Source organism: Mustela lutreola, chromosome 1 (assembly GCF_030435805.1).
Source record: "Mustela lutreola isolate mMusLut2 chromosome 1, mMusLut2.pri, whole genome shotgun sequence".
NCBI classification, from domain to species: domain Eukaryota; kingdom Metazoa; phylum Chordata; class Mammalia; order Carnivora; family Mustelidae; genus Mustela; species Mustela lutreola.
This window is the reverse complement of record NC_081290.1, coordinates 196,262,781-196,287,110: the sequence shown is the minus strand read 5'-3', so window position 1 is coordinate 196,287,110 and position 24,330 is coordinate 196,262,781. Positions and strand designations below refer to the sequence as shown.

The 24,330-nt window shown below is 52.4% G+C and overlaps 1 long non-coding RNA gene across 1 annotated transcript; it reads left to right on the top strand.

The window, feature by feature from the left end:
* The first annotated feature begins 432 nt into the window (after positions 1-432).
* LOC131838267 (uncharacterized) lies at positions 433-3,040 on the top strand. Its single transcript, XR_009356542.1, has 2 exons — positions 433-2,384; positions 2,760-3,040. It is a non-coding gene; the product is annotated as an uncharacterized LOC131838267 (long non-coding RNA).
* The last annotated feature ends 21,290 nt before the right edge of the window (positions 3,041-24,330 follow it).

Genomic DNA, 24,330 nt, shown 5'->3' with positions numbered 1-24,330 from the left:
AAGGCTGTGTGTGTGATGATTCGGTTCGTCTCTGTTACATGATTATTTTCAGTTAATGACCTACAGTACACGTTTCTGCCAATGCCTAGGATTCCTCAAAAAGCTTTGTCTGGGGAATTCAGAAGCCAGTCTTGGAACCCCTACTCTGTAGAAGGGTTTCTGCAAATCTGAGGTGACAGGGTACAGTGGGCAGGTCCACTGCTCCCACTGCAAGCTGAGCCCAGGCCCAGGTCTGACCCCAGTTTGCTTGAACCTGTCAGGCCGCCGGCTGCTGATGCTCAGGCTCTGAACTCACATGCAGGCAGCCCCGTCCATGCCTCTCTGGAGCGTGGAATCCTCTGTACTTCTGAGCATGAACTCCTGACTCCCTGAGCAGCCTCACAACGGGGGGCCTCAGAGCCTCTCCTGACCCGGGAATGTGTCCAGACGACACAAGGGAGCGCCACACACCAGCTGCCCTGCCATGATTATGGGAGGCTAGTCACAGGGGGGATCTGGGATTATGTGAGAATTGTTCATTTGCTTCTCTTGATTGCCAAGTTCAGTGGAACATAGAGAAGTAACAATGGTGAGAGCAGAAATGAGAACTGTTGTTTGCAGAACTTAATGCTTAAGGGAAGCCGTCCCCTCAGAGCAGGAAGAAGCCAGAGCTTAGCCTAGAGGCTCATGGACCTCAGGCAGGGCACTTCGTGACCAGCGGCAGGGATAACTGCCCAGGAGGAGAGGGTTCCAAAGGCTGAAAGAAACGTATTTTATTGTGTCCAGGGGAGATGGGTCCTTAGGAAATGATTTTTTGGGTAAAGCTTTAGTGTTCTCTCCATCCAATGTGGGGCTCGAACTCACAACCACAAGATACAGACACGTTCCGCTGACTGAGTCCCCCAGGCACCCCAGCAACTTGATATCTTTGATTATCTAGGAATGCAAGCCTGATTGCTTATAACACGAAGCTAATGGTCACATTATTTTCACATACATTTTCAGCATCTGCGGTGCCTGGAGCCCACCTGAGCTGGCAGAAGGCTCTGCGCAGCGACGAGTCCCAGCCTTTCTGACCACCACTGCTCGGTTTTTGAATGGAAACCCCAGGCCTTATCCACTCCCAATACCAACGGGGAACAGTCAGGGGCAGTGTGCGGTTCCCAGACTGTGGGGGATGGGGTCCTTCTGTTTGGTCCCTTCCTAGGTCTAGGGTCCATGGGAACAGGGGGTGGTGCCCTGCGGTCTCCCTCAGCCAGGACACAGTCACCTTCTCGGTTACTGCCCATACATACAGCTGCACCTGTCTTGTGTGTCCCCTCCTGTGTAGATGAAGGCTCCCGCTAATCTGGCTCTTGGAGGCCAAAACCCCCCAGAATTGGTGAGCCTGGTTGAGCACTGAGAGCTGTCAGGGCCCTTGCCACCACACCCAAGAATGCTTGAGTTCAGGGCAACAGGTCATGGAACCAGTAAGATGGGGCCTAGGTCCACTGTCCCCACCTCAAGAAGACTTCCTTGTGAGGAGGGACCCTGGGAATCACCACACAGTCACCCCAGGGCACATCCCTTTTAGCGGATGAGTTCGGGTGTATGGAACCCAGAGGATTAGCTAAAAGGATAATTCGACTGTAAACATTCATAGGCGCCTCCTTGGGCCACTGCTGCTTAATTTATGTCTAAAACCTCTGGTACTGGAGGTAGAAATACCGACCCCAATGAAAAAATGTTATTGTGTCCTGAAAGCATGTTTTGGTACTCATCAGGCTGGGAGCCCCAGAATATGGTGCTCGGCACCCATTTGGGTCCAGATATGACCAGACAGAAGTGACGGGGACAGCGTGTGTGCAAAAGCGCCGTCCTGCTAAACCGCTGACAGCCTTCAGGGTCACCACAACGGCCCTTACGAGAAACTTCCCTTCTGTAAGGAAGGATAAGAAGTGCACTTAGAAGCAACGGTTGCAAAATCAAACAAACAGGACGCTAGATGAATCGGCATACAGAAGCTTCCAGAAGGCCTCAAAATCCAGACTAGCTTCATGGAGAGATTCCTTGCAGAACACCCGTGAGAAAGTCCAGACCCGGGATGTTCAAGGTGACCGGTGACTGTGGCTGGTTTTCCCTCTCGGAAACCACAGACTAGTTCTGGGGGTGAAACTGGCCAGTTTGCAGAACCTGATAGAACAACAACAACAAAGCTCCCCTCCCCTCAGCTGATATGGCACTTGGTCCCCAGAGGGACAGAAAGGGCTCCTCCACCTTCCGCAAGGTATTGACTGAGGAAGATAAAGCAGCTGGAGGCTGGGTCCGCCCAGGACAGCATTGAAGCCACAATCCAGTTCCTCGAGGAACTGGGAGTCCCGACCCCACCTCACACATCTCTGGGATGCTAGAATGCGGCTCTGGAGGTCAGCTGACTTCTCCCAGTCCTTTTTCCCCACCCCAGACCTCTGCTGTTTACCCCCAAGGGCTTGAACTTGCCTTGTGGCCTGGGGCTCTGAGATGTCCGTATCAAAGGACAGACTTCAGGGAGGTGATCAGATCAGCAGGGGCAACCACATTTGGAACGTGGGGCCCCGGGAAATCCCAAGTGCAGGGAGTCGGAAAGTCCCTGTTGCATCCGTCTGCATCGTGTGTACGCATGCGCGGGAGGCGGGTGCTACTTTCTACCTCCAGGTGGGATGCCCCAAATTCAGGACTCTGTTCATCGACATAAATGAAGTCTTTATAGAAGTCCCCAGAACGATCCTGGGAACCAACACCACTACTTTTCTGGTTCACAGTCTCTGGGGTCATCTTCGGCAAAGGAAAGCTGCTTTCAGCTTGGTTTCATCAAATCAGGCCCGGCTTCAGACGGAGCAGCTTTAAGTATCGTGCGGAAATCCCACTTGCACTCTGCCTTCTCAGACCGGCTCATGCTCTCTCCCACAAGGTCTGTCAGCGAGAAAAATAGCTTGGGATGATGGCGACTGTGCCCAACGTCTCGTGAAGTTGTGAAGGGTGTGAATATCATTGAGAACAAGGCAACGGAATAGATAAAATAAAAATAGCATAAACATCTTTACGTAAACTTTTTCAATTTCTTCTGTCTAGATGACCAAAGTTAAAGGAAATGATAATCATTAACTGTCTAGGTCAATGCCAGTGAGATGAAAGGCTGAAACCTTAGCTGCCAAACGTGGGCTTGTCTCTACAGGGACGGCTACTAATAGACCTGGGTCTATTAGTAAACATGTTACAAACCCTGAAATAAAACTTGCCTGAAGAAAGTAGGTCTTCAGAAATCATAAAACATATTCATAATATTTATAAATTTGCCAAGCCCCAGAATGCAGGTGTAAAAGACTGTTCATGCTTATGGACTCCTTTATTTTCACAAAAAATGAAGGTTTCTATTTTTTTTTTTAAGAGATTTTATTTATTTATTTGACAGACAGAGATCACAGGCAGAGAGGCAGGCAGAGAGAGAGACAGGAAGGGAAGCAGGTTCCCTAGTGAGCACAGAGCCGGATGCGTGGCTTGATCCCAGGACCCAGGGACCATGACCTGAGCCAAAGGCAGAGGCTTTAACCCACTGAGGCACGCAGGCGCCCCAAAGAGGAAGGTTCCTAAAGATGAAAAGTTCTAATGTATGTAATTAAAACAACCAGAAGAAATAAGGGATACCTCCCCTAATGCAAGAAAAGTAGGATGTCTGTTTTCAGTAACAGAGGGTATAAAGAATGGAACGGCATTCTTTGTTTTGGGAATAGAAAGGAATTTTGTCCTAAGAGAGACTGATTATGTCAAAGCAGGGAAGAGAAAAAACACCGGACAAAATCTGAAAGTAACAGAGAGAGTTGTAGAAGGTTTATGAAAAAGGAAACATGGCAAAGGAATTTTAATGTGTGGCAAGTCAGAAAGCATCTAACTAATTTGAATGAATTTTAGATTTATTTGTGTGCTTGAGAGAGCTGGGAGGAGTGGAGAGAGAGCGAGAGAACAACTCAATTTTTCCTAAAGATGCATTTATTTATTTTTAGAGAAAGAGAGCGTGAGCAGGGGAGGTGTAGTGGGGAAGGGAGAGAGAGACAAGCAGATTCCCTGTGTGGTGCGGGACTCCCCGCAGCGCTGGCTCTCATGACCTTGAGCTCCTGTTTTGAGCAAAATCAAGTCAGTTGCTTAACCAGCTCACCACACAGGTGCCCCGAAGGTAAATGAATTTTAACATCAGAAGAAAGTTGTGCAAACTCGGCATTGGTTTTTTGCTGGTTAAAGGATAGCGTTTCCTTGAGCTATTGTTCTGTTCTTGATCAGAGATTGTATAAGAATTTTCTCAGTCATCTTCTAGAAAGCACAGATTTGGGGTTTTCCTTAATACGTTACGATGCATGACAGTGTTTCTAGCCAACACCTTTTAGTCTTCCTTTCCTTCAGTAGAAAAACTCTGCTCCTGCCTCTGCGGGATCCAGCACGAACTTCTTCAGGAACCCGTCACTGTGGGACACTTGCCCCCACAGCGCATCCTGCCGTGGTTCCCCTGTTCACCAGCTCAGCGTCACCTGCCTTTGGTGCTGCTACAGGAGGGACGCTTAGTGGTGTTTGAATGTCTGCATCACGATGGTCCGGGTTCTGCTGTGATGCGTGTGAAACTCCTGAGCTCTTCACATTTGCTGAAGGAGTGACCTGCTGTTTGTGAATGAAGAATATTCACGAACATTTTCCCTGCCCGGAGTAGGATCCACCATCCTGCCAAAGAGTGGAGACCTGGTTTATGACAGTGACATCATGGGATTCTCTGGCTGTGGTGACAAGGCGGGCACAGGGTGATGTTCTCTGGCTGCCCTGACACAGGTGCAGACGTCACCAAAGAGGGGACATGTGAGCAGGGACCTGGGGAAGCAGGTGAGGGAGGCCTGAGGCTCGGCAGGGAAAGACCTTCCAGGCAGAGGGAGTAGCAGGTGTGAGGGTCCTGAGGTGGGACTCTGCTTGGGGGTTGAACAGCTGAGGAGCCAGGAGAGTGTGGAGAGGCGAGGGGCACTGCAGGTGAGGGGAGAGGGCCACGGAGACCCCGCACCCTGCAGGGCCTCGCCGCCCTCTAAGGATGTCGGCTTTCCTGGGAGCGCACGCGGGAGCCAGGGGAACGTGTGGAGCGGACGGGGGACCTGTTGCCCGTGGTGTCGCGGGAGCCCTCTGTGTGCAGGTGTGCAGCACAAAGTGTGAGGGTGAGGAGGGGCTGGGGTGGGGGCAGGGGGGCCGCTGGGGTCTGCCTGCCTACATTCCTACCTTCCGTATTCCGTTTCTTTCGTCTTTTTCCTTCTTCCTTTTCTTCATTATTTTCTTCTTTTCTTTCTTTTTTTTTCTCCTTTGGGGATCTGGTAGATTTTTAAAAAACATAATCTTCCAAATTTCTATTAAATAAAAACATTCTATGATGATTTGTGAGTCCATGAAGAGTTTTGAAAGCCTCCTCTGCATTTCTGGTTATTTATCTTGTTAAAGAATTAAGTGTTTGTCGCAGTGAGGCAGGAATCTCTTTCCCCTGCCGTCTGGCCAGCAGGCCGCCCCCCGGGGCAGTGCAGGCATGAGGCCCCTTGTCTCCAGCATCCACTGCTCCCAACGGGAAGGCCGCCCCTCCGGTGCACTTGCAGTCCACCGGCTCGTCTCTCTAGGAAACGCTCAGACCCTCCTTATCTTGCCCACTGTACCGGGATCTCACAGTGACGAGTCCAGCGGGCTCTCACTGTTTTTCCTCCTTGACACTTGCTAGACACTTTCTGCTCAAGATATATATCTGAGCTGAGGAAAATGGGAAAAATGCTTTTCCATGGTAAATTCTTCCCACTGTTTCTCTGGCATCCTGTGGCTTTGCTTCGCACTCCGGGTCCCCCTTCCACATCTCGGGAATTCCTCAGTCACTGGTTGTCTGTGTCATCTGTGTCTGATCTGGGCCAGGGAAGGCAAGACAGGCCAGAGGGGAGAGGGAGATTACAAAGCCCCAGAAGGGGTTTCTAGAAGGAGGGGGCGGCCACTCCCCAATGCTTCCAGGAAGTGAGGGAGAGAAGGGCTGACAGTGTTGAGGCTCAGTGTGGGGAACCTCCTGCCCAAGAAGCGGCCTCCTCTGGGAGGGCAGCCAGGCCTGACGGGGTCTGACTGGGTAGAGTTCCAGGTCCTGGAGGAAACACTTTGAGGCTGGTGCTATTTCTATTTAACATCGAAATTGGAAGCACCCCCCGGGTCACATCACTTAGGTCAACTTGGGATTGGGCCTCCCCGCCTGAGCCAACATCCAGAGGCTTCCCCAGGAGCCTACTCAGCCCCGCCCTGACACAGCAGTGGTGGATTCTGTCGAGGGGAGACTCATGTTCTCTTCTTTGTCCCTGGGCCTCTCCCCACATGTGGCTGCAGGAGGGCTGCGGAGAAGAGGCTCCCTGAGTGCTGATCCCTCAGAGCCCGGGAAGCCATGCTGCTCCTTCTCAGACTCTGACAGGAGCTGTGCTTACACATGATTGGGAGGGTCTCTGGAAGCTTCCTCGGGGCAGGAAGTGAAGGTGGGGTAGGTATGGATTTGTGGGTACTACAGCCTGATGTCCCAGAAATACTTCATGGCTCCTTCTCTTGAAGTCATCCATGATCTGTCACCCACCACCACCTACCCAAATGCTAATTACCCCATCTCTATAGTTCTGGGGGCTTCTCCCTCCTCTCCTGTCTGTGGGGAACTGTGTCTAAGGAAGGTCGTGAACTTAGAGCAGCCTGCCTTTGCTGGAGCTCCTGGTCCCTGTTTCGGTTTCGTGCCTTGGACCTCCCTGGTTCCCGCCGAGTCTGAAATCCATGCAGATGACGGGCCACATCTCTGAGGGGACCGTGTCCCTGTGAGGTCACCTGCCACTTCAGGGGTTGACAGAACCAGGACGGGTTCATTCTCCCTCAGTGCCCAAAGCATTCCCTCCTCTCTCCACTATCCAGGTACTGCTGCCAAGGGCTTCAGGCCTCCAGATAGACCAGCAAGTGGGGGAGGCTGTTCTCAAACAACTTCTGTTGGTGTTGCCAAAACATGCTCCCTGAGGGCATGCATCAAATGGACTGGAAACATCCTGGAAGGAAGTGGGAGATCCTTTGAGAAGGCGAGGAGGGAGAAGGAAGAGTTGAGTAGGTCAGCTAGGAATCCTGCAACGAAATGGTTTGTGTCCTTATGTTGAATGCTGTACAAAAGGAAAAGAGGTTTGAGGGGAGCTTCCTGAAGCCAGAGCAGCAAGTTGGCAGACTCCCTGCTTGTCTCCCATCTTCGGGTTAGAGCAGAGGGGCTAGGCAGAGCCCCTGGGTTGGCAGAGACCCCTGGCCTGGTAGGAACTCTGGGACCAGTGCGGGGTGCCCTTTGGGTGATACTGGAAGTCTATGTGGGGACTAGAGGAAATGCTTCCTGTCTGCCAGCATCATTTGTCATGTCTAGGTCATCCCCAACCCTGTGAGTCTGGAGAGAGTGTCTTCCCGGTGCAGCTGCCCTCACCTCAGCCCCTACACTCCTGCCACCCCCACACATGGAGCCGCTCTTCTCATTCTTTAGTTAGTTTGTTTAAATTTTTAGTAGTCTCCTCACCGCACAGGGCCTCAAGACCACACCCCAGGATCAAGACTTGCATACAGTCTTCCGGGAGCCGGCCAGGCATCCCGGTATTCCTCTGCTTTTAGAACTTCCCACCCACGGGCGCCTAGGTGGCTCAGTGGCTGAGTATCTGCCTGGGCTCAGGTCATGACCCCAAGATCAAACCCCACATGGGGCTCCTTGCTCAGTGGGGAGTCTGCTTCTCCCACTCCCTTTGCCCCTCCCCTCACTGTGCTCCCACTCTCACTTTCTTATTTTTAAAGATTTTATTTATTTATTTGTTTGTTTGACAGACAGAGATCACAAGTAGGCAGAGAGGCAAGCAGAAAGAGGAGGAAGCAGGCTCCCCACTAAGCAGAGAGCTCAATGCGGGGCTTGGTCCCAGGACCCTGGGATCATGACCTGAGCCGAAGGCAGAGGCTTTAACCTCCTGAGCCACCCAGACGCCCCTCTCTCACTTTCAAATAAATAAAATCTTAAAAAAAAATCTTCCCATTCATCTGCTAACCATAAACATGACTCATCATGAGACCCATTTCCCAGATACCCCCAGGATCACAAGCTGCCCTGGGGACTGTTTTCTCCCTCTGTCCCCAGGCCCAAAACCCCACTAATAAGAGCTCAGGGATGCACACAGTCCACAGATAAGGGTCATTGTGTTGTACCTCCTGTGGTTTTTTATATGAAAGCAATTACATCAATTTTATTCTCCAGGACATAAAACATTGTCTCCTGCTCGCCAGCCCCCGCATGTGGGTGCTGGGAGTCCCCATCCCAGAAGCAGACCCAGCGAAGACCTTCAGCCCTCCGTCCCCTCTGGGCTAAGTCATAAAGTTCACGACCACGGTCATGTGCCACGATGACATCGGTGTAGCCGGAGTCGGGAGCGATCCAACCATGAGTTGCCCTCCTCATTCGGATCCTGTGGATAAGGTTCCCAGCGGCCAGTCCCCTCCTCAAGGCACCGCTGTGGCTCCCGCTCAGGCCTGCAGAGCTCATGGCCATTCCCTGACACCGTGGGGTTATTCCTATGACCCAGTGCCATCCTCTCTGACAACTCGGGGTCACCTAGCCTCTTCCTGCTGCAGAGTCTGCCCTCCACACTCCCTGTGTGATGACGTTGCCCCCACGTGCAGTCCCGTCGGACCCTGACTGGCCGTGAGAGGATGAGACTGATCAGGGGTTGTCAGTCTGTCTGCTGTCACACAGGGTGCTTTCGGCCATCTCCCTAAATGAGGAGTGGGAAACCCTCCCTCATCAGTGGGGTGGGGAGAAGGGGCGCACCACCCTCTCAATCCAGGGAAGGGAGCACCGTGTCCTGGGAGCCACAAGGGTCCGCTGGGCTCAGGGTCTGGCAGAGAGAGTCAGGGAGGAGCTACAGGGGTGCATCCCTTTGAGCTCAGCCCAGAGCTGCGTGCTCTCGGCCTTCCCGTCGGAGCTCTCCAGACATCCTGATCAGCAGTGTCGGAAGAACCTCTTGATAAAACAGGTACCTGAGTTGATGTGCTTGTGAACGGACTGGGCCCCAAAAGGCCTCTCAGAAAGCCAAGACATGCACAAGGCCACCTCGCTAAGGTGAACTGGAGGGAAGTGTGGACAGGGTTAGAGAGAAACATTTCTGTGGAGGGCACTCCCCGCTCCCCGGGATGGGCATTTCCTGGAGCAGGGCAGAGTCCTGGGGGGCCTGTGCCAAGCAGGGTCCCTGGGTGTCCTGTGGCAGACAGCCAGAGCCCAGGCCTGGGTGCCAGCTCCCTGCTGTGTGAACCTGGCCACAGTGCTGAGCTCAGTCTTCACCCGCACCAGGTGGGAGAAGCAGTGCCCAGTACCCTGGGAGTAGGGGCGCAGAAGGCTGAGCTCCTGGAGCTCTTGTCCCAGGGCCCTGGAGCTGGGAGACGCATCAGATGAAAGTCTTTATCACTCTGCATCTTTGCAGCCTTGGGGCAGATAGAAAATAAGAAGAGCTTCTTGAAATAACCGCCCTGCTCCCTGGGGCTTTGCAGGCGTTGCTGGTGATGAGCACAGCTGGGATGGTTTCCATGTGAATTTGTACCAAAGACGGGGGTGATGTCTGGGCCCCCCATTCAGCCTAAAGCCAGACAGGTCTGGACCGACCGGCCCTACATTCCGTGAATCCACTTAGGATTGTTCAACTTCCGGTGGCAGGAAAGCCACACACATTCAGTAGAAATTGAAGTTGGAGTTTTAAAAAGATTTGATTTTTTGATAAATTTATTTGAGAGAGAGAGAGAGAGAGAGAGAGTGTGTGTGTGTGTGTGTGTGTGTGTGCGTGAAACCATACATGTGAGACGGGTAAGGACAAAGGGAGCCAGAGCGAGAGAATCTGAAGCAGGTTCTATACCCAGCATGGACCTGGATCTCGGGGTCAATCTCATGACCCTCAGATCATGACCTTAGCTGAAATCAAGAGTTGGGTGCTGAACCAACGGAGCCATCCAGGCATCCCAAAACCGTTCTTTGATTTTTTTTTTAATTTTTATTTATTTGATGGAGATAAAGGGAGGGCACAAGCAGGGGAGTGGCAGAGGGAGAAAGAAACAGGCTCCCCACCGAGCAGGGAGCCCCATGCAGGGCTCATCCCAAGACCCTGGGATTATGACCTAGGCAGACACTTAACCACCTGAGCCACCCAGATGCCCCTGTCCTTCAATTTTAAAATTTGGATCTTTCCCTGGATGGGGAGAGACATTGGGACATCCTCTCTGTAGGGGTGGAGGTGGCAGGTCACGCTCCCTGACTATCCCGCTCACAGGAGGGCAGACAGCAGAGACTGACAGCCACTATGTTTCTTGCATCATGCTGTTACACCTTGATGACTGTCCTCAGTAAACCACAGGACAGACTCGCCTCTGGTATCTGGTGGGCTCTTGTCGGTGATTTCCCCTCCTCTGGGCTGCTGGGCGTGTTCCGAGCACGCAGGTGGGCCAGGCCAAGCGACGAGAGGCAGTAGCTGAGCTGTGTGTTTAATGCTCTATGGGTCAGGATTTCATCGCTTCCTCAGAAGTCAGGGAGGATCGGTGTTCGTTCCTGTTGCCGCTGAAAAACAGCACCGCGACCTAATGGTTTAAACCAACACGTATTAATTCTCAGCCTTCTGGATTTGGAAATCTGAAATGAGTCTCACGGGGCTAAAATCCATATGTGGGCAAGCCCAGATCCTTCTAGAGATTCTGAAGGAAAATCCTTCCCTGGCTTCTTCCAGCTTCTGAAGGCTGCTGGCGCTCCTTGGCGAATGGCCCCCTGACTGACGTGGCCCCAACGTCTGCTTCCGTCACCACATCCCCCCACGACTGACGAACCGAGGGCCCTTCCTCTCATAAGGACCCCTGTGCTCACTCGAGTCCCACACAGAGAATCCACTCTCCTGTTGGCATCTCCAGGTCCTTAATGACGTCTGTGAAGTCCCTCTCTCTGCAGGACCATATTTGCAGGTTCCAGGGATTGGGACCCGAGCACCTGTGCGCGTCACCGTGTGGGAACTGTATGCTGTCCTGTATGAGGCTGTGCACACAACACACACCACAGACACACAGACACACAGACACATAGGTCTGTGTGCACGAGGATTCATAGATTTCTTTTCAGACACGGACTCCCGTGATCACGGGGTTGACCGGCCGGTCACATGTTAGACAGGCCACCTGCAGCCTGGACATCAGCCGTCTGAGGGCAGAGTTCCTTCTTCCCTGGGACACTGGTTTTGCTCTTTGGGCTGACGGCCAATTGGATGGGCTGCCCCCGTGTTAGTGATGGGAGTGTCTCTCCCTCACAGTCAACTCATTGTCCACATCTACAAAATATCTTCACAGCGACACCGGGTCAAACGTTTGACTCTTGTTACTGAGGACAGAGGCTCCCAAATGGACGCGTAAAGCTGGCCATCCCTGACATGGACGTTTATGCTCTCCACTCTGTCTGGGGCGTCTTCAGCCATTGTGTCTGTGGCCACGTTGTCCCCTCCTTTCTCTCGGTCCCCTCCTGATTCTTCCACAGGCATCTGGGTGGGGGCCTGACGGCGTCCTGCCCCCTCGGAGCTGCTCTTCGTTCTGCTGCTTTCCTTCCTATCCTCGGATCCCAGCATCTCTGTCAACCTGTTAGACATCTCTGGTTCTTGAGCCGGTCAGATGTTCCCCAGAGCCCTCTCGTGACTTCTTCATGGCAGCTGACCCCTTATCAACACCAGAATTTCCATTCGGTTCTTTTTTTACAATGTCTGTCTCCTCGCTGGTGTGCTATCGGGAAGCTGTCGGCTTCCCTTAGTTCTTGAACACACCGCTCAGGGCTGCTTGGCCACCTTGGCTAAACCAGACATCAGCCTGTCTCACCGTAAGGGTCTTTCCCCAGCTTTACTGAGGGATAAGGGAAAAGAAAATGTTATATATTGAAGGGGGTACCATGAAATGATTTAATACACCCATATTTTGTGAAATGATCACTTCAAGCTAATTAATCACTTGGCACAGTTACATTTCTTGTGTGTGGCGATGAGTAAGGGACAGGCAGGGCCGGAGAGGGAGACATTGATAGGGGGCTATGTGATCAGGCTCACAGAAAGTCCCAAAATGCAGAGGTGTAAGGAAATCAGAGATAAGGGAACACATCAGACCACCCTCCCTAAGTTTCAGAGTGGGGGGAGCCTTATTTACAACAGTTTCCTGTGGTCAGGAAAAAATAACAAGACCCTAAGAAGAAGTAAGCCATTAAAGATGTTATCGCTCTTCCCTCATCAATGCCGCTGCCAGTAGAGAAGTTAAAAGATTTAAGTGGGGGGCGCCTGGGTGGCTCAGTTGGTGAAGTGTCTGCTTTTGGCTCAGGTCATGGTCTTGGGGACCTGGGATCCAGTCCCACATGGGGGTGGTCCCTGCTCAGCGGGGAGTCTGTTTCTCCTTCTCCCTCGGCCCCTCCCCTTACTTGTGCTCTCTCTTGCTCTCCCTCTAAATTCCTCATTGGCAACCCTGTCAGGACCCCTTCACTCCGGAGAGATCTTTCTGTATCCTTGCTTCATAAAACTCCATGGCTTTCCTCAGGCTCCTCTGTCCGAGACACTCACTCCTAGACTCCCTGAGACTAGAACCTCGCTCTCCCGCTGCAGTGAGAGCAGGGTCAGAGGCCCTGAGGCCAATGTCAAGGACACAGAGCAGGTTATCTGGAGTCCCAGGCTTACACTTGTTCCTCAGAACTTAGTGTGCTGGTCACTGAGCCTCTGAACCCTTTACCTGAATCCACCCAACCCCCCATCAAAGACAGGTTCCAGCACGGCTTCTCTCCTGAGTGTGGGCGGGTCCCGGGTGTCTGGGGCTTTCAATGCCTCGCCTCTTTTGCAGGCAACTGGACATTTGAGGTTTAAAGCCTTGTAGCAATTCTGGGTAGCAATCCCGCTCTTTTGTCCCACTTCCCAGGGCTTCGAGCTGTAGTTTTCTTGACTCTGTTTCCTTACTGGCCCAGACGTGGGCAGTGAAGTTGACTTGCCCGCAGAGAAAATCGTCCCTGTGACCTGAAGAGGGTGGTCTAGCGGGACCCTTTAGGACTGTCTCTTTCCCTCTTCCCTCTGTTAAGCTCTCCGCCTCTGTGGCGGAGAGGATGTCAACAAGGCCCTGGGGCAGAAAGAGCTCCCCTGTTTGAACTTGCTGATGTCTTTAGGGCTATTCCCAAAGTTTTGAAACCATGGTCTAAAAACTACTTTTCCCCTGTTAGGAGTGTTTCGCTGGGCGGGGTGGGGTGGAAAGGAATCCCTCCACCTGCTCTCATTTAGCATCCTGAACAAATGGTGAGTTAGAAAAAAAAAAAAAAAAAAAAAAGCTGAAAAGGAAAACCAAGTATGGGCTACTTGCAACATAGCCCTTAAAGAAGGGAGGGGAAATACTGTTCTCTCCTCCTGTTGGCCCAAGCAAGACAAAACAATGCAGATGTGTTTTATTTCTAATAAATGAGACGACACCACACCAAAATCTATTGTGTTCTGTGAAGTGTTCTGTCCTGCACTTCCCCAAAGTCCAAGCATGGGTTTATTTCTCTGTGTTTGCAGACGAGGTGAGAATCTTGAATAGGGTAGGTATGTTTCTTAGCACTGTTCTGCAGTATTTCCCCTAAATATGGCATCCTTCTTTGGATAGGGCCAGATTCCCTAATTCACTTGAAACTCGAATGCTTAGGCTGCGTATGTCAGCTTTATTATTGTGTTTACGATTGGGAAAGTGGGATGCAAACAGCGATGTCTTCTTATCCACCTTGGCTCCCTCAGGTCAAGCCTGTGCAGTGAGCTGGGCTGGTATTGCTGGGGGGAATGCAGCGCCCTAGGTCCTCAGGCACTTTGTCCCCGCCGTATCCTGGGGAAGCGAGCCTCCGCTGGGCTGCCACCGGCTGCTCGTCCAGCCTGTGCATATAAAGCTGGGACTCGCAGAGGCTCTGGGTGCCTGCAGCTTGGCTCAGCTTTTACCAGTCCCTGTGGCTGAGACGAAACGCAGAAATGGGTCGGTGCCTCCTGCTGCTGCTCCTGGTCCTGTCCTCGCAGGTGGACTTCCTACAGGGTGAGCACCGGGGGTGGGGGGGCAAGGTGGGGGCAGCAGGGACGGAGGAGGATCTAGGCGAGTGGGGATTCCAGCTCTAGGTGTGACTTCTCCCTCTGACTCTGTATCTGCCTGCTTTGTCCTGACTTCTACCCAAAGCTGAAGGTTCCCATGGGAGTTAGGACTTAACCAGAGACGTCTTATTTCTGTAGGGACACTTCAATGCCTTTCTGCTTGTAACTTGGTTTTTCATAACTTCTTTGACATAAACACTCTTCAGGGCCTCCCTTTGGAAGGGGGTATTAACGCTGAGCTGAGGGAAGCACGCTGAGGAGAGCAAAGCCAGGGTGGTGACAGAGTGAAGGATGTCCCTGAGGGAGCCCCAGAGGTGTTACTCTCTGTGAGCCTGGGGCAGGAGCCACAGCCCTGTCTGCTGCTTTCTCTGTTCTCCCCTTCCCTCCCCCTAAGCAGGACCCTTAGGCTTTCAGGCTGCTGTGGGCAGAAGAGCTCATGTTCTGTAACTTCCTCCCGCTGAAGCAGGACATCAAGATGTCCTACCCCAGGTCTGTTGAGGATTTACTGGGAGTCCCGCAAGGCCGAGCCACTGTATCTGCAGGTGCTGGTGGACAGGAGTGCCCTTGGGTGAACAGTGTCACTTATGGGCCTGATCTGGTGGCCATGAAGGAGTTTTGGCCCCAGGCGCAGACACTCTTGAAAAAAACCAGCAAAACAGGATGAAAAGAGCATGAAGAAAAAGACCCCCAAGGAAGAGTCCTTTGACAGCTGACCAAAGTCCTGGGGCCCATGCGTTTGCGTCCTGAGGACCTGCTACAGCCTGAGGAGGAACCCTGGGGTCCAGCCCCCGGAGCCTGTTGCAGCTCACCTCCTAGTTCTGCCGGCCTCCCCCTCCTCGGCCTCTGCTGGCCTTTTCCTTCCTGGAACTGGTCACACGGGTCTTCTCTCAGAATCTCTGCACTTGCCCCTGTGTCTTCCTGGAACCAGTCCTCCCACGTCCTCACGGGTGTTTAAAGAGTCACCTTTTCTTCTTCCTTTAATTTGCTCTTGTGGGAGCTTATGCGACCCTGAGAGTGCTTCTCTGACACCCTGGGTTGGAGAACAGCCCACAGGCTCCCACCCTAAGGTCCCCGTGGTCAGACCCCGCTCTTCTCTGTCCCAGGATCAGATTCTCTTCCTCGCATGTCCAGTGCCAGCCTCTGCCCCGATGAATTCGTCGCCCTAAGGAAATAAGTGACGCGCATGTTTCATTCCCCCCTCCTGTCTCTCTGTCCCCACCACCTGGCAGAGTGCCTTGCGCACAGCAGGTGCTCAGTATTTGTGGAGTGAAGGCAGGGGCCAGCTGCTGCTGTCCTAAGGCTGGAGAAGAGGGAGGAACTGCGGCTCCAGACCAGACTTTTGCAGGGACACCGGCAGCTACGACCCCCTCCTGCCTTCTTCTCCTTCCCTCAGTCCTCCCTGGCTGGCCTCCTTCCCTCTCTCTGATCTCCTCCTACCGTCCTCCATCCCTAGAAGTCGAGAGTCCTCCCAGCTATGAGGAAGCACCTCAAGCCACCTCACCGGGCTTGAGATCCGGTCGCTGTCTGGGCTGTCCGTGGCCCAAAGCGTGTGCGCCCTCCTGACCTGGGGGAAGACAGAGCCAGAAGAGCCTCATGATGCCTGTTTTCACTTTCCAGCTCTTCAGTGTTTCCAGTGTCAACGAGTCAACGCCAGTGGGGTTTGCCAGACCGGGGAGAGCGTCTGCCAGGCTGAAGGCTACCAGCAGTGCTTTCTGAGGAAGGTCTACAAAGGTAGGTGGGTCTCAGCAGTCCCCTGCGCAACCTTTGTGTGCCATTGGGTGCTGCGAGTGGGTGTTCAGGATTGAGAGTGGGACCCCGCATGGGACCCCATGGAGCCGGGTCCCAGGACAAGGCAAGGTGACTCTAGGACCCAGGGAAGTGGGACCTTAGGAGCCCGGGAGTAGCACCAATATAGGCAGGGGTTCATTTCCTTTTTTCAACTAAATTTGTGCATTTATGTCACCTGCTTCAGATACTTGCTGCCAGGGGCGCCTGATTGGGCCCGTACCTGTAAGAGAGGAAGACGGGATCTTCTGTTAGCTCCTGCGCTGACAGGAAGGGTGCTAACATCTCACTGAGTGGGACCCGAGTGTGATAGAGTTTTGGGAAACTGGGGGTAGAGGTAGGGGGAGAGCAGTGGGGAGGGTGATTAGGGCAATTTCTATTCACCCCTTCCTGCCCTCTCCTGGGTGGGGAGGGACTGAATCCCAGGAGAGAGAGCCCCCAGACCTATTCTGCAAGCGACCACTAGGGGCCGCTCGATCAAATCTCTCAATCCTGGGAAGCAGATCCTCCTCCCTAGCAGGGAGCAGGAGTCCTGGATGGAAAGTGCCATTTTCTCCTGGTTCCTTGATTAATTTGTGGATGCAGTGATCCATGGATCCGTTCTGCAATGTTGACAGCACTTCTTGCCAGGATGCGCTGAACCCCACAGCCGTGGGTCTGCAACCCAGACTCTGGGGTCTCATTCGGCCTATTCTCTGCCTCTCTGTAGATGACATCGTTTCCTATGGGTACCAAGGCTGCAGCAGTGTGTGCTACTCTATGACCATGTTTAATAAGGATGTTGCTTTGGAGGAGAAATGTTGCAGTGACTCATCTTTCTGCAACAAGTTCTAAAGCTGGAGACCGCCCTGCCCTGACCCGAAGAAGCGGAATCAACACACTTTGCAACTCTCACATTCCTCGCACGTTCCTAGCAACTGCTGTGCACTCACCACGGGCTGTCCGTAGGGGGAAGTCATAAACTAGCTCTGTGCCAGGCCCAGTCACCCTTTTCTTTCCCTCATTGTGAGAGGCTCCCGGGAGAGTCTTCAAAATCCAGTTGGGGTAAAGAGGGGTGGGCATGGGCAGGGGCAAGTGTGCCTTCTTCCTCGCCAGGCCCGAGTCACGAATCATGCTTATTTTCATTTTTAAAAGCAGGGTCTGTAGGAGACTATGGGGTCTATGATTCGGGGTGATCTGGAGGAAGCCGGCTGAAGGAAGAAGAGCCCTCGGAAGCTGAAAAGCGTAGGGAAAGAGTAGGCCGAAAGTGATGTATGTATTGGAAGCGTTAACCCAAATCTCTGAAATGTTGGTGTCTTAAAACAATAAAAAAAAAAATGATTGCTAACTCACTTCACCGTCCATGCAGGTAATGGGGATTATTTAGAGATTCCGGTTCCTTTCAGCTTTTCCTGCTGCCATCTTTAACCTAGTGTCCAAGCTCTCTACAGAAGGGGAAGTAGCATGGAGAACCACACGGAGGCTTTTAGGGCCAGAACTTGAAATACTGTACGTAATTTCTGCCCGCATTCTACTGCTCCTTGACCCCAAACAACTGGTAAAAAATGTAATCTTGCAATCTGTCAGGCAATCTGGTGTGCCCGAGAGAAAATTCAGATGCTCTCGTGAGCACAGTGGATGGAGCCTTGTTCCTTCCATCCCCCACTTTGCCCCCCAACCGCTCAGGCTCCTCGACCTGCTCCCCATTTGACCTCCATTACAAAGGAAAGAATGACGGCGCAAATGAGGAACACAGAGCAGCATACACTGATTAACAGGAAAACATGTACTACGGGACCAGATAGCCCACTCCCGCCCTTTCAGGCTCCCCCTCAAGGAAGCTGGAGCCCAGCTTGTCTCAGGAGCTTAGCTGTGGGGTCTCTTGCTGTGGGCCACCCCCAGGAACCCCTGTATTCCTGTTGGTGGTGTCATGTCCTTATTGTCCCCAAGCCGCCAGCCCTCAGGAGAGCATGGGTCCTCCCGACTCGCACTCCCAAGCTGTCCTGAGGGCGACCGGCAGCTCGGGGAGGCAACTGTCTGCTCATCGCTTTGTGACAACAGCTTCCCCACTTCTGCCACCAGCCCCTTTCCTCACAGGACTCTGTAGCGAGGAGCGGCTTTGGAGCCGGGGCTTCTAGACTGGGAAAAGGCAGAGGAGAAGAAGGCGTGCAAACAGTGGGTTGACGCTAGCATCACTTACACATGCACGAGGGGCTCACTAGAGATGGGTGATCAAACCAGAACTGCTACAGCCTCTTCACATAGAAGGCAAACTTGGTACAGAAGCAACAAAAGGAGAAAAAAGGGATTTCTACATTCAGGGGTGGCAAAATATGGGATGGTGATTCTATGGGAAAAGGAATGGAAAGGCTGATTGGTATAAATTATTACAGAGATGCCTAGGAACTGGGGTCTTGGGCTGCCTCCCGTCACCAAGCATCCATCCTCCCTCCCTGGTGGGGAGAGGGGGGCCAGAGCGTTTTTCTTATAGCTGTGAAATGGAAGTGACTTTCAGCTCAAAATGATGCTGGGTCAAATGACATATTTTAAGGTGGTGGACTCGGAACTCTTTCAACTCAAACTATCCCCTAGGGCTGGACAGAGTCAGAAGTCTCACTTCTATCTCTGTGGCTTCCTTCATCATTAGGAGCCCAGCATATCCCCCAAACCTCCTTCTCCCAGGGCTCCTCTGTGCACCTGCAAGTGATCCATGAGTTTTGATGTGGGGGGTGGGGGGGCGCCGCTGAAGGCATTAGCTGTGCGCCCCAGTTCTGGTAGGGCTCAGCAGAGGACACCGCGCACAGAGGGTGGTTCACGTACCTGAGCGTCCTTGGACTTCAGAGTCCTGCTTTCTACATGCAGGCTGGGGAGCAGAGTGCAGTATCCCCTGTAATTTCCTGAAGACTGTCATCAAGGTGTAACAGCATGATTGCGGGGATGCAGTGGTTGTCAGTCTCTGCTGTCCACCCTCCTGTCAGCTGGACAGACTGGGAGAGTGACTTCCACCCCCACTGCTATGGAGATGGGGTCCCACTGCTTCTCCCCACCCAGGGAACAATCCAAATTTAAAAACGAAGGGCATTTGGGGGCACTGGGTGGCTTACTTGGTTAAGTGTTCAGATATCAATTTCAGCTCAGGTCATTATATCTCAGGGTCATGTGGTTGACCACAGGGTTGGGTCCATGCTTCAAAATCTCTCTGTCTCAGGTGCCTGGGTGGCTCAGTGGGTTAAGCCGCTGCCTTCGGCTCAGGTCATGATCTCAGGTCATGCTGGGATCGAATCCCGCTTTGGGCTCTCTGCTCAGCAGGGGGCCTGCTTCCCTTCCTCTCTCTCTGCCTGCCTCTCTGCCTACTTGTGATCTCTCTCTGTCAAATAAATAAATAAAATCTTTAAAAACAAAAAATCTCTCTGTCTCTCTCTCTCTCCCCTGCCTTGCCCAGCCCCCCGCTAACTGCCTGCTGTCACTGTCACAGTCCCCAGGGCAGCTTGTGATCTTGGGGGGTATCTGGGAAAAGGGTCTCATGATGGAACATGTTTATGATTAGCAGATGGATGGGAAGATTTTTTTTTAAGATTTTATTTTTTTTGAAAGTGAGAGTGGGGAGCACAATTAGGGGGGAGAGAGTGGGGGAGGGAGAAGCAGACTCCCCACTGACCAAGGAGGCCCATGTGGGGCTCAATCCCAGGACCCTGGGGTCATGACCTGAGCCCAAGGCAGATTCTCAGCCCACTGAGCCACCCAGGCACCCGTGGGGAATTTCTTAAAGCAGAGGAAGCCTGGGGTGCCGGTCGTGGAAGAGTGTATGCAACCCTTGATCCTGGGGTGTGAGCTTGAGCCCCATGTGAGGTGAAGAGACTACTGACAAAATAAACAAACAACCTATAGAATGAGAAGAGCGGCTCCATGACCTGTGTGTGGGGGTGGCAGGAAGTGAGGGGCTGAGATGGAGACAGCTGCACCAGGAAGACCCTCTCCCCAGGTTCACAGGGTTGGGGGTGACCTAGAGATGCTAAATCATGCTGATAGACGGCAAGCGTTTCCTCCACACAGACTTCCAGAATCACCCAAAGGGCACCCACACTGGTTCCAGAGCTCCCACCAGACGAGGGGTCTCTGCGCCACCCAGGGGCTCTGCCCAGCCCCTCTGCTCTAACCTGAAGATGGGAGACAAGCGGGGCATTTTGCCTGCGTGCTGCTGTTACTTTAGAAAACTCCCATACAACTTCACCTTTCCTTTCCTAAAACATTTACCTAAGGACACGAACCATTTTGTGGCAGGATTTCGAGCAGACCTACTCAACTCTTTTTGTCTTCCCTCTCTCCCCTTCTGAACCTAGCTCCCACTTTCTTCCAGAAAGTTTCCAGTCCATTTGATGCATGCCCGCAAGGAGCATGTTTTGGCAATACAAACGGAAGTTGTTTGAGAACAGCCTCCCCCACTTGCTGGTCTATCTGGAGGCCTTAAGCCCTTGGCAGCATGACCTGGATGAGTGGGGAGAGGAGGGAGTGCCTTGGGCGCTGAGGGAGAATGGGATCAATCCTCTCCACCCTGATTTGGTCAGCCCCTGAAGGAGCGGGTGACCTCACAGGGACACGGTCCCCTCAGAGATGTGGCCCGTCATCTGCATGGATTTCAGACTCAGCAGGAACCAGGGAGGCCCCAGGCATGAAACCGAAACAGGGACCAGGAGCTCCAGCAAAGACAGATATTTCTGCTCTAAGTTCAGGCGAACGCTCACGACCTTCCTTAGACACTGCTCCCCACAGACATGAGAGGAGGGAGAAACCCCCACAACCACAGAGATGGAAAGTTTTAGCACCTGGGTAGATGGCGGGGGGCGGGGGGCGGGGGTCAGATCATGGATGACTTCAAGAGAAGGAGCCATGAAGTATTTCTGGGACACCAGGCTGTAGTACCCACAAATCCATACCTACCCCACCTTCACTTCTGCCCCGAGGAAGCTTCCAGAGACCCTCCCAATCATGTGTAAGCACAGCTCCCGTCAGAGTCTGAGAAGGCACAGCATGGCTTCCCAGGCTCTGGGGGATCAGCACTCAGGGAGCCTCCTCTCCGCAGCCCTCCTGCAGCCACATGTGGGGAGAGGCCCAGGGACAAAGAAGAGAACATGAGTCTCCCCTCGACAGAATCCACCACTGCTGTGTCAGGGCGGGGCTGAGTAGGCTCCTGGGGAAGCCTCTGGATGTTGGCTCAGGCAAGGAGGCCCAATCCCAAATTGACCTGAGTGATGTGACCCGGGGGGTGCTTCCATTTCGATGTTAAATGGAAATAACACCAGCCTCAAAGTGTTTCCTCCAGGACCTGGAACCTACCCAGTCAGACCCCGTCAGGCCTGGCTGCCCTCCCAGAGGAGGCCGCTTCATGGGGCCCCAAGGAGGTTCCCCACACTGAGCCTCAACACTGTCAGCCCTTCTCTCCCTCACTTCCTGGAAGCATTGGGGAGTGGCCGCTCCCTCCTTCTAGAAATCCCTTCTGGAGCTTTGTAATCTCCCTCTCCCCTCTGCCTGTCTTGCCTTCCATGGCCCAGATCAGACACATGACACAGACAACCAGTGACTGAGGAATTCCCGAGATGTGGAAGGGGGACCCGGAGTGCGAAGCAAAGCCACAGCATGCCAGAGAAACAGTGGGAAGAATTTACCATGGAAAAGCATTTTTCCCATTTTCCTCAGCTCAGATATATATCTTGAGCAGAAAGTGTCTAGCAAGTGTCAAGGAGGAAAAACAGTGAGAGCCCGCTGGACTCGTCACTGTGAGATCCCGGTACAGTGGGCAAGATAAGGAGGGTCTGAGCGTTTCCTAGAGAGACGAGCCGGTGGACTGCAGGTGCACCGGAGGGGCGGCCTTCCCGTTGGGAGCAGCGGATGCTGGAGACAAGGGGCCACATGTCTGCACTGCCCGGGGGGCGGCCTGCTGGCCAGACGGCAGGGGAAAGAGATTCCTGCCTCACTGCGACTAACACTTAATTCTTTAACAAGATAAATAACCAGAAATGCAGAGGAGGCTTTCAAAACTCTTCATGGACTCACAAATCATCATAGAATGTTTTTATTTAATAGAAATTTGGAAGATTATGTTTTTTAAAAATCTACCAGATCCCCAAAGGAGAAAAAAAAAGAAAGAAAAGAAGAAAATAATGAAGAAAAGGAAGAAGGAAAAAGACGAAAGAAACGGAATACGGATGGTAGGAATGTAGGCAGGCAGACCCCAGCGGCCCCCCTGCCCCCACCCCAGCCCCTCCTCACCCTCACACTTTGTCCTGCACACCTGCACACAGAGGGCTCCCGCGACACCACGGGCAACAGGTCCCCCGTCCGCTCCACACGTTCCCCTGGCTCCCGCGTGCGCTCCCAGGAAAGCCGACATCCTTAGAGGGCGGCGAGGCCCTGCAGGGTGCGGGGTCTCCGTGGCCCTCTCCCCTCACCTGCAGTGCCCCTCGCCTCTCCACACTCTCCTGGCTCCTCAGCTGTTCAACCCCCAAGCAGAGTCCCACCTCAGGACCCTCACACCTGCTACTCCCTCTGCCTGGAAGGTCTTTCCCTGCCGAGCCTCAGGCCTCCCTCACCTGCTTCCCCAGGTCCCTGCTCACATGTCCCCTCTTTGGTGACGTCTGCACCTGTGTCAGGGCAGCCAGAGAACATCACCCTGTGCCCGCCTTGTCACCACAGCCAGAGAATCCCATGATGTCACTGTCATAAACCAGGTCTCCACTCTTTGGCAGGATGGTGGATCCTACTCCGGGCAGGGAAAATGTTCGTGAATATTCTTCATTCACAAACAGCAGGTCACTCCTTCAGCAAATGTGAAGAGCTCAGGAGTTTCACACGCATCACAGCAGAACCCGGACCATCGTGATGCAGACATTCAAACACCACTAAGCGTCCCTCCTGTAGCAGCACCAAAGGCAGGTGACGCTGAGCTGGTGAACAGGGGAACCACGGCAGGATGCGCTGTGGGGGCAAGTGTCCCACAGTGACGGGTTCCTGAAGAAGTTCGTGCTGGATCCCGCAGAGGCAGGAGCAGAGTTTTTCTACTGAAGGAAAGGAAGACTAAAAGGTGTTGGCTAGAAACACTGTCATGCATCGTAACGTATTAAGGAAAACCCCAAATCTGTGCTTTCTAGAAGATGACTGAGAAAATTCTTATACAATCTCTGATCAAGAACAGAACAATAGCTCAAGGAAACGCTATCCTTTAACCAGCAAAAAACCAATGCCGAGTTTGCACAACTTTCTTCTGATGTTAAAATTCATTTACCTTCGGGGCACCTGTGTGGTGAGCTGGTTAAGCAACTGACTTGATTTTGCTCAAAACAGGAGCTCAAGGTCATGAGAGCCAGCGCTGCGGGGAGTCCCGCACCACACAGGGAATCTGCTTGTCTCTCTCTCCCTTCCCCACTACACCTCCCCTGCTCACGCTCTCTTTCTCTAAAAATAAATAAATGCATCTTTAGGAAAAATTGAGTTGTTCTCTCGCTCTCTCTCCACTCCTCCCAGCTCTCTCAAGCACACAAATAAATCTAAAATTCATTCAAATTAGTTAGATGCTTTCTGACTTGCCACACATTAAAATTCCTTTGCCATGTTTCCTTTTTCATAAACCTTCTACAACTCTCTCTGTTACTTTCAGATTTTGTCCGGTGTTTTTTCTCTTCCCTGCTTTGACATAATCAGTCTCTCTTAGGACAAAATTCCTTTCTATTCCCAAAACAAAGAATGCCGTTCCATTCTTTATACCCTCTGTTACTGAAAACAGACATCCTACTTTTCTTGCATTAGGGGAGGTATCCCTTATTTCTTCTGGTTGTTTTAATTACATACATTAGAACTTTTCATCTTTAGGAACCTTCCTCTTTGGGGCGCCTGCGTGCCTCAGTGGGTTAAAGCCTCTGCCTTTGGCTCAGGTCATGGTCCCTGGGTCCTGGGATCAAGCCACGCATCCGGCTCTGTGCTCACTAGGGAACCTGCTTCCCTTCCTGTCTCTCTCTCTGCCTGCCTCTCTGCCTGTGATCTCTGTCTGTCAAATAAATAAATAAAATCTCTTAAAAAAAAAAATAGAAACCTTCATTTTTTGTGAAAATAAAGGAGTCCATAAGCATGAACAGTCTTTTACACCTGCATTCTGGGGCTTGGCAAATTTATAAATATTATGAATATGTTTTATGATTTCTGAAGACCTACTTTCTTCAGGCAAGTTTTATTTCAGGGTTTGTAACATGTTTACTAATAGACCCAGGTCTATTAGTAGCCGTCCCTGTAGAGACAAGCCCACGTTTGGCAGCTAAGGTTTCAGCCTTTCATCTCACTGGCATTGACCTAGACAGTTAATGATTATCATTTCCTTTAACTTTGGTCATCTAGACAGAAGAAATTGAAAAAGTTTACG